Source organism: Somniosus microcephalus, unplaced genomic scaffold (assembly GCF_052327205.1).
Source record: "Somniosus microcephalus isolate GS21.2 unplaced genomic scaffold, FLI_Smic_1.0 unresolved_chr1, whole genome shotgun sequence".
NCBI classification, from domain to species: Eukaryota; Metazoa; Chordata; class Chondrichthyes; order Squaliformes; family Somniosidae; genus Somniosus; species Somniosus microcephalus.
The window spans coordinates 160,565,859-160,575,112 of NW_028225179.1; the positions used below are offsets into that span (position 1 = coordinate 160,565,859).

Sequence of the window (9,254 nt, forward strand, 5' to 3'; positions counted from 1 at the left end):
GGGCTGTTTCTTGACTAGTCTGTGGGACAGTTCTCCCTATTTGGGCACAAGTCCCCAGATGTTAGCAAGGTGGACTTTGCAGGGGCGACTGGGCTGCGTGTGCCTTTGTCGTGTCCGGAGCGTAGGTCAATGGCGGGTGGTCCGTCCGGTTTTATTCTTAGTATAATTCTTGGTAGCGGTTTGGTACAACTGAGTGGCTTGCTTGGCCATTTCAGGGGCAATTCCGAGTCAATCACATTGCTGTGGACCTGGAGTTCCATATCGGCCAGACCGGGTAAGGGTGGCAGATTTCCTTCCTGAAAGGACATTAGTGAACCAGATGGGTTTATGACAATCCAGTAGTTTCATGGTCGCCATTACTGACAGTAGCTTTTTATTTGAGATTTATTGAATTACTGAATTTAAATTCTCTGCACTCCTCCAATCCTGGACTCTTGCACATCCTGGATTTTAATCGCTCCACCATTGGTGGCTGTGCCTTCAGCTGCCTGGGTCCTAAGCTCTTGAATTCTCTACCGAAACCTTCCAGCCTCTCGACCTCTCTCCTCCTCTAAGACGCTCCTTAAAACCTACCTCTTTCACCAAGCTTTTGGCCGCCTGTCCTAATATTACTTTGTGACTCGGTGTCAAATTTTGTTTCAGATTTATGGCGATTGGCAGAAGAACCAGAGGTGACGTGAGGAAATAAATTTTTTGAAGAGTGAGTTGTTGTGATCTGGAATGTACTGCTAGCGCTGCTCTGAACCGCCTTGGGACGTTTTACTAAGTTAAAGGCGCAATATAAATGCATGTTGTTGTTGAGTGATCTCAGACTGGGAACCGGGGAGGCTCCGCCCACAGAAACACGACCCCAGCAGTTTGAATCAAGAAGGACTGAAACTGATCATGGCTTCCAGACACGAGGCGGAGAGTTTCACAGAGGATTTAAATTGTTCCATTTGTCTGGATTTCTTCACCGATCCGGTAATACTGGAGTGTGGGCACAACTTCTGCCGCTCCTGTATCTCACAGTTTTGGGAAAAGAAGGAGACAATCTCCTGCCCGGAATGTAGAGAGGAGTTTCTGGAATTAAACCTCAAGGTTAATCGGGCCTTAGCGAATCTGGCCGAGAAAGCTCGAAAATTAAACCTGAATCCGAAAGAGAAGGAAAGTAAACTTCACTGTGAGGAACATCAGGAAGAACTGAAGCTGTTTTGTGAAACTGACAAGAAATTGATCTGTCTGGTTTGTAGAGATGCGCGGGAACACAGAGAGCACCGCTTCATGCCCATTAAAGAAGCTGTTGGAATCTACAAGGTAAAAGGGAGCAGATTAGATCACCTGATTATTTCATCACATTTTCATGGTCTAACACTTTTATTCTGTGATTTTTCTCTCCCAATCCCAGGATCAGCTGAAATCTTCCTTAGATTCTCTCTGAGAAGAAATCGACGGCTTTAGAAATGGAAATAAAACAGAAACAGCAGATTTCCGCAGTTAGGGTAAGGTCTCCCTGTGCTGATTTTCTGGGATCTCGGTTAGTTTTGTTACCTTTTATCACAGTACATTCATTATGTTTCACATTTCATTTGGTAGGAACAGTCGAGCAGTCTGCAGACCCGCATCACATGCGAGTTTGCTAAAATGCATCAGATTCTCAGTGAGCAAGAGCAGCATTTAATTAGAGATCTCCAGGAACAAGAGGGGGAGATTCTAAAAACAATGGAGAAAAACCTCTGAGAAATTCAAGATAATTTAAATTCTATTCAGGAGAAGCTCTCAAAGTTGCAGAAACAGATGGCGCAAAAAGACGGGCTGACATTTCTGAAGGTGAGGATTATATTGCGGGTCAGTTCAGTGAAACTTCACACAGTCACAAAATAACTGATGATAACTGAAATAAATGCAGCATTTGCTGAATAATTCGAAACTGATTGAAGCTGATTGTTTTGTCTTCTGGGGCGGTTCTGTTGTCACCGAACTAACTGGCTCCCACACTGTCTGCAGATTCCCGGGAATACCTGCAACTTCCCGGGAATGAGTTTTCGTGATCTTAACACTTAGTTTTTGGTTATGTCCATTTTGCTCGAGTTAATATTTTCCCGGAACTCAGATTGCAATGCAGTTACAGTTCCATGTTGTGAGTGTGTGGGTGTGAGAGTCACTGTGTCTGTGAGTGACACTGATGTTGAGTTCCAGTTGCTGACACAGAAATCAAACGTTTCAACGATATACAATCATAGAATGCTACAGCACACAAGGAGACCATTCGGCTCAGCTTGCCCATGATGATTTAAGAACATAAGAACATAAGAAATGGGAGCAGGAGTAGGCCATTCGGCCCTTCGAGCCCGCTCCTCTATTCAATGAGATCATGGCTGATCTTCTGCCTCAACTCCATTCACCGGCCCTATCGCCATATCCCTTGATGCCTTTACTAGTCAGAAATCTATCGACTTCTGTTTTGAATATACCCAATGACTGAGCCTCCACAGCCCTCTGGGCTAGAGAATTCCAAACATTCACCACCCTCTGTGTGAAGAAATTTCTCCTTACCTCAGTCCTGAATGGCCTACCCTTTATCCTGAGGCTGTGGCCCCTGGTTCTAGACTCCCCAGCCAAGGGAAACATTCTCCCAGCATCCACCCTATCAAGCCCTGTAATAATTTTGTGTGCTTCAATGAGATCCCCTCTCATTCTTCTGAATTCAAGAGAATACAGGCCTAGTTTACTCAATCTCTTCTCATATGACAGTCCTGCCATCCCAGGGATCAATCTCATGAACCTTCGTTGCACTCTCTCTACGGCAAGTATATCCTTCCTTAGGTAAGGAGACCAGAATTGTACACAGTACTCCAGGTGTGGTCTCACCAAGGCCCTATATAATTGGAGTAAGACTTCTTTACTCCTGTACTCAAATCCTCTTGTAATGAAGGCCAGCATACCATTTGCCTTCCTAATGGCTTGCTGCACCTGCACATTCACTTTCAGTGACTCATGTACAAGAACACCCAGGTCACTTTGAGCATCTGCATTCCTCAATCTTTCACCATTTAGGAAACACTCTGCCTTTCTGTTTTTTTCTACCAAAGTGGATAACTTCACATTTATCCACATTATATTCCATCTGCCATGTTCTCACCCACTCACTGAGCCTGTCGAGATCCCCTTGAAGCCTCTTCACAACTGACTCTGCCACCTAGCTTTGTATCATCAGCAAATTTGGAAATGTTACATTTAGTCCCCTCATCCAGATCATTGAGCTAGATTGTGAATAGCTGGGGCCCAAGCAGCGATCCTTGCAGTACCCCACTAGTCACAGCCTGCCATCCTGAAAAAGACCCGTTTATCCCTACTCTTTGTTTTCTGTCTGTTAACCAATTCTCAATCCATGCTAGTATATTACCCCCAATTCCATGTGCCCTAATTTTGTTCACCAACCTCTTGTGTGGGACCTTATCGAAGGCCTTCTGAAAACCCAGATACACCACATCTGCCGGTTCCCCTTTGTCTACTCCACTAGTTACATCCTCTCAGAACTCCAATAGGTTTGTCAAACAGGATTTCCCTTTCATAAATCCATATTGACTCTGCCCAATCTAAGTGCCCAGTTATTGTATCCTTTATAATCGATTCCTGCATTTTCCCAACTACTGATGTGAGGCTAACAGGTCTGTAGTTCCCCGTTTTCTCTCTTCCCTCCTTTCTTAAATAGCAGGGTTACATTTGCTATCCTCCAATCTGCAGGAACCATTCCCGAATCTATAGAATTTTTGATAGAGCTAACCAATTAATCCCACTCCCACCGCTCTTTCCCCATTCCCCTGCAAATTTTTCTTTTTCAAATATTCATCCAATTCCGTGTTGAAAGTTACTATTGAATCTGCTCCCTCCACACTTTCAATCTGTGCATTCCAGATTATCACAATTCATTGTTAACAAAAAATTCTCTCTCTTATTTTGCCAAATATCTTAAATTTATGTCTTCTGGTTAGGACCCTCCTGCCAGTTAAAACAGTTTGTTATTATTTATGCTATCAAAACTCCTCAATTTTGAACATCTCCATTGAATCTTCCCATCTCCTTCTCTGCTGTAAGGAGAACAATCCCAGATTCTCCAGTCGCTCATAACTGAAGTCTCTCATCCCTGCTATCGTTCTGGCAACCTCTTCTGCACCCTCGCCGAGGCCTGTCCATCCTTCCTAAAGAGTGGTGCCTAGAATGGGACACAATAGTCCAGCTGAGGTTTATCCAGTGATTTTTCTTAAAGGTTTGGCATAACTTCCTCGCATTTTTCTCTATACTATTTTACAAAGCTAATGTTCCATTATGGCTTTTTAACATCTTTATCAACTTGTCCTACCACCTTCAAATATTTATGTATGTGATTCCCCCAGGTCCCTCCGTTCCTGCACTCCTTTAAAATTATACCAATCAATTTATATTGCCTCTCATTCTTCCTTCCAAAATGTATCACTTCACCCTTCTCCATGTTCAGTTTCATCTGCCATGTGTCATCCCATTTCAGCAGCCTGCCACTGCCCTCCCGAAGTCTGCTACTATCCTCTTCACTGTTTACGTTTCCAAATTTTGAGTCATCTGGAATTTTTTTGAGATAACAGAGAGTAGACAAGGGTAATGTAGTAGATGTAATTTATCTAGATTTTCAAAAGGCCTTCGATAAGGTAGCACATAATAGACTAATGAATAAGGTCAGAGAATGCGGAGTCAGGGGACAAGTAGCAGAATGGATAGCTAGCTGGCTTCAAGACAGATAGCAGAGAGTAGGGGTAAAGGGTAGCTTTTCAGAGTGGCAGAAGGTGGGAAGTGGTTTGCCACAAGGATCAGTGCTGGGACGGACCACTTGTTCACAATTTATATTAACAATTTAGACTTTGGAATCAAAAACAATTTCTAAATTTGCAGATGACACCAAATTGGGGGGATAGTCAATACTGAGGAGGCTGCAACAAATTACAGGAAGAGATTAATAAACTTGCAGAATGGGCATATAATTGGCAAATGAATTTCAACACAGATAAATGTAAGGTATTACATTTTGGTAGGAAGAATAGAGAGGTCACTTATTACTTGGAGGGTGCGAGTCTGGGTGGAGTAGAGGAGCAAAGGGATCTCGGAGTACAAATACACACAGCACTAAAAGTATCGACACAGGTTAGCAAGGCCATAAAAAAAGCAAACCAAGCTCTAGGGTTTATTTCTAGAGGGATAGAATTGAAAAGTAGGGAAGTTATGCTAAACTTGTATCGAACCTTGGTTATACTTGGCTGCGTACAATTCTGGTCACCATATTATAAAAAGGATATAGAGGCTCTGGAAAGGGTGCAGGGAAGATTCACAAGGATGATACCAGAAAAGTGAGGGTATACATATCGGGAAAGGATGAAAAGGCTGGGAGAAGGCTGAGGGGGAATCGAGGTTTATGCTGATAGAGTTAGATGAGGAAAGACGGGAAGAGGCTCGAGTGGAGCATAAACGGCAGCATGGACTAGTTGGGCCGAATGGCCTGTTTCAGTGCTGTATATCCGATGTTTCAATGGCGCCTTGTATAGTGAAGTCCAGGTCACTGATTATATAACAAGAAGAAGCGAAAATTCGGATTATCAGCAGCTTGTAACAATCTGGGTGTAATTTCAGCTGTCACGATATAGACGCTCAGTCTCTCTCAACTCAGATTGTGTTTTATTTATTTCAGGAGGAAGCTTGTCGGAAGAGGAGGTAGGACATGCTCTTTACTGAAACACTGCACAGTTTGGTAAAATAACTCAGAAAAGTGTTTATGGTCAATTTATAACATCAACTGTTTAATATTTACAGCAGTAGTGAGGACTATCAAGTACTGTCAGTAGCAGATGGCGCCCTGTCTATCGGAAAGTTCAACGGCCCTTTACAGTACTCAGCGTGGAGAGAAATGATAGACGCCATTCACCCCGGTAAAAGTCTTCTGTTCCTTTTCCTGATTTATAAATCCAGATGAGAAGAGACTGAACGTGCTCCCAGACCCCAGATTAAATTTTCACATTGTCAGTTGTTAATCCCCAGGAGCCTCTCCATTCTCATATTTTGCTTTCTTGTGGGTTCCTCTGGGTAAGCGGCTGAAGCCATCAGCACTGTGTGCCAAAGCAGTAAAGGGATCTGTATAACCAGAGGACTAGAGCACCAATCTCAGGGTGTGAGACTGAATTTGTAGAGGAGACTGGTCTGGCCCCAGCTGGAGTTCAGAGGACTAGAGCACTAATCTCTGGGTGTGAGACTGAATTTGTAGAGGAGACTGGTCCGGCCCCGCCTGGAGTTCTGGGTATCATTTTGTTCAACATATTATCAGGAAGACCTGCGGCCATTGGAGAGCTTGCGGTAAAAGGCAACTAATCTGATCGGTGGGATTAGGCACCTTAGTCAAGAGGAGAGGCTGCAGAATCTGGGAGTCTTTGTACTGGATAAGGGAGGGCTTGGGGAGATCTTACTGAAGTTTTCAAGATCTGAAACAGTATAGAGACGATACACATCCATGGGTTTAACAGATTAACAAAGTCAGTAACATATTAAGGATAACCTCAAGAAGGTTGAGGGTAGGTTTAATAGAGGTACTTAAAATTGTGAGGGATTTTGATGGAGCAGATGAGGAGAACCTGTTTCCTTTGCCAAGTGGGTCTGTAACCAGAGGTCATTGATTTTAGATAATTGGCAGAAGAACTAGAGTGGAAATGAGGAGAAATTGTTTCCCACAGAGGGTTGTTAAGATGTGGAAAGCGCTGTATGACAGGGTGGTGGAAGCAGATTGCAGAGCAACTCTCAAAAGGCACGGACATGGACTGGGAGAGCACTAAAAGCTGGGGTGTGGGCCTGAATTGGACAGCTCTTTCAAAGAGCCGGCACAGGCATGATGGGCCGAATGGCCTCCTCCTGTGATGTAAGATTCTATGGTTCTAGTCCAACCGGTAATTGGGTTGGTTGATTTTTCAGGTGTCCGGGGCAGTCTCTCACCCTCCCCCCCCCCCCCCCCCCCCGCTGTCTCCAGGGGTTCTCTGGCCTTTACGAGTTGGGGATGAAAACGATGTAAATCGACCTCCAGGACGTAAACCCTGGAGTGGCAGCAGATTCCATGAACATAACCCAGAGCCCGGGTGGTCATTTTAAAAAGGAAAGTCTTTGAATAAATCACAGCAAGAAACTAAATCACTGACTGTGTTATTTTAACTTTCCCCCAGCTCCAGCCTCTCTGACTCTGGATCCGAACACAGCGAATCCCTGGCTCATCCTGTCTGAGGATCGGACCAATGTGAGAATCGGAGACAAATGGCAGCCGCTCCCTGACACCCCGGAGAGGTTTGATTACTTGCCCTTTGTCCTGGGATCGGAGGGATTCACATCAGGGAGACACTACGTGGGGGTGGGGGACAAGACACGGTGGGTTGTGGGAGTGGCCCGAGAGTCTGCCGGGAGGAAAGGAAGAGTCGACCTGATACCTGAGACCGGATACTGGACTGTGTGGCTGTTCCCTGGAAGAGGCTATTTAGCCAACACCGCTACCTTTTCCACCCCCCTCACCCCGAGTGTAGATCCCCGGAAGATCGGGGTGTACCTGGACTATGAGGGCGGACAGGTGTCATTTTACAATGCGGACAACATGTCCCATCTCCACACTTTCACTGAGAGAATCTTTTCCTTCTTCCATCCGGGATCGAATGACGGGAAAAACTCCGCCCCGCTGACAATCTGCGGGGTTAAAGGTCACTAACCGGTCCATCCCATAATTTCACCCTGCCTCCTGCCAGCTGCAAACTGATGGGCGTCGGTCTCAGTCACAGGTGGTGCGGATGGTCCAAATGTCACCTGAGGTCAGGGCGGCTACAACCGAGTGACAATGTCTTGTTGGTGAGATTTGTTTGTTTAATCGGTGCAGGGGAACAAACTCGTGGCAACTGCTCCAGAGACTCCTCTAAAATTAAATAAAAACCTCAAGAACATCGAGAATCATCGGGGCCCAGAGACAGAGGAGAATTAAAACACGAGCAGAAATACACCAAGGGAACCACAGACTCCAGCTGGGAAGTTAAAGGTAAAGAGGGGCAGGGGAGAGGAACTAGGGTGAGATAGAACACCAGTGGGAAGGACATGACAAAGGGACCATCCGAGACACGGCAAATTAAATAATACCCGAGGGAAGGAAAAAGTAAAAGGGGCACCAGATAGAAGTGAAATCAAAAGGGAACAGGAGGGAGTATCCGAAACATGGGAAAACCCAGGGGATGGAAATGATCAGAACATTCAAGCGTGTGGAGTGTTTAGAATCGAGAGTGGACAAGGTCATCACCTGTGGAGAGAGAAGACAGGTTAACATTCCGGGAATACACCCTGCATCGGAACTGGGAACTGAAAGATCAGCAAGGGCCTGTGTAGGGCTGGGGAATAGAAGGAGGGGGAGAGAAGAAACAAATGGACGGTGAATTGTAGAGAGGAACTGACTGGGTGGAATGAGCTGTGAGCTGCAGGAACCCGGTGACCTTCCTGCCTGTAATGTTGCTCCACAGGCGGAAGGTGGCGCTACATGGCGGTGTTTGAGATGAATTAGTGCAACACCTCTGCTGCCCAGCGCTGTTATTAAACTGCACCATAGAAGCGGCATTTATTAAACACACAGCGATTCGGGGCTTAATTACATCCCAGAAGCATGAACTAAACGTGGTGTTTGTTTTATTTGCACCTTGCTCCAGACTCTGGACCCTTACAATTCCCATCCCGAACTGATCGGGCTGATTTTAAGAGCCCCCGCCTGGTGTAACCGGAGTGATAGAGCCCAGAATTGGACCCAGTGCTCCAGCTGGGGCTGAACCCATGTTGTATATCAGTGTTTTATTTATCCCTCAACCAGCATTAGTAAAACAAAATCAGATTGCTGTCTGTGGGAGCTTGCTGTGCAAGAACTGTGTCGCATTTCTTACATTACAACAGTGACTACACTTCAAAAGTACCTCATTGGCTGTAAAGTGCTTTGGGTGGCCTGAGGCTGTGGAAGGTGCTATATAAATGCAAGTCTGTCTGTCTTTCATATTCAGATCAACCTCATATTTTAAAATTGCAACTGTGGTTCAGAGTTTGATGAGCTGGCTTTAAATGTTGTATCCTGCAGAGTTTAATAGGAAACAAAGTATATCATTGTAACCAAGTATTTGAAAGTGTTTGATAAATTGTAAAGTGCTGTCTGCTTGTACCCGGCACACAGAAATAAAAGTATCTGCTTCATCTGTCTGCAG

The 9,254-nt window shown here is 45.1% G+C and overlaps 1 pseudogene across 1 annotated transcript; it reads left to right on the plus strand.

Moving 5' to 3' along the window:
- The first annotated feature begins 708 nt into the window (after positions 1–708).
- On the plus strand, positions 709–8,357 carry LOC147096398 (zinc-binding protein A33-like; annotated as a pseudogene). Its single transcript, XR_015074898.1, has 6 exons — positions 709–1,296; positions 1,388–1,481; positions 1,576–1,809; positions 5,696–5,718; positions 5,818–5,933; positions 7,209–8,357. The product of XR_015074898.1 is annotated as a zinc-binding protein A33-like (transcript).
- The last annotated feature ends 897 nt before the right edge of the window (positions 8,358–9,254 follow it).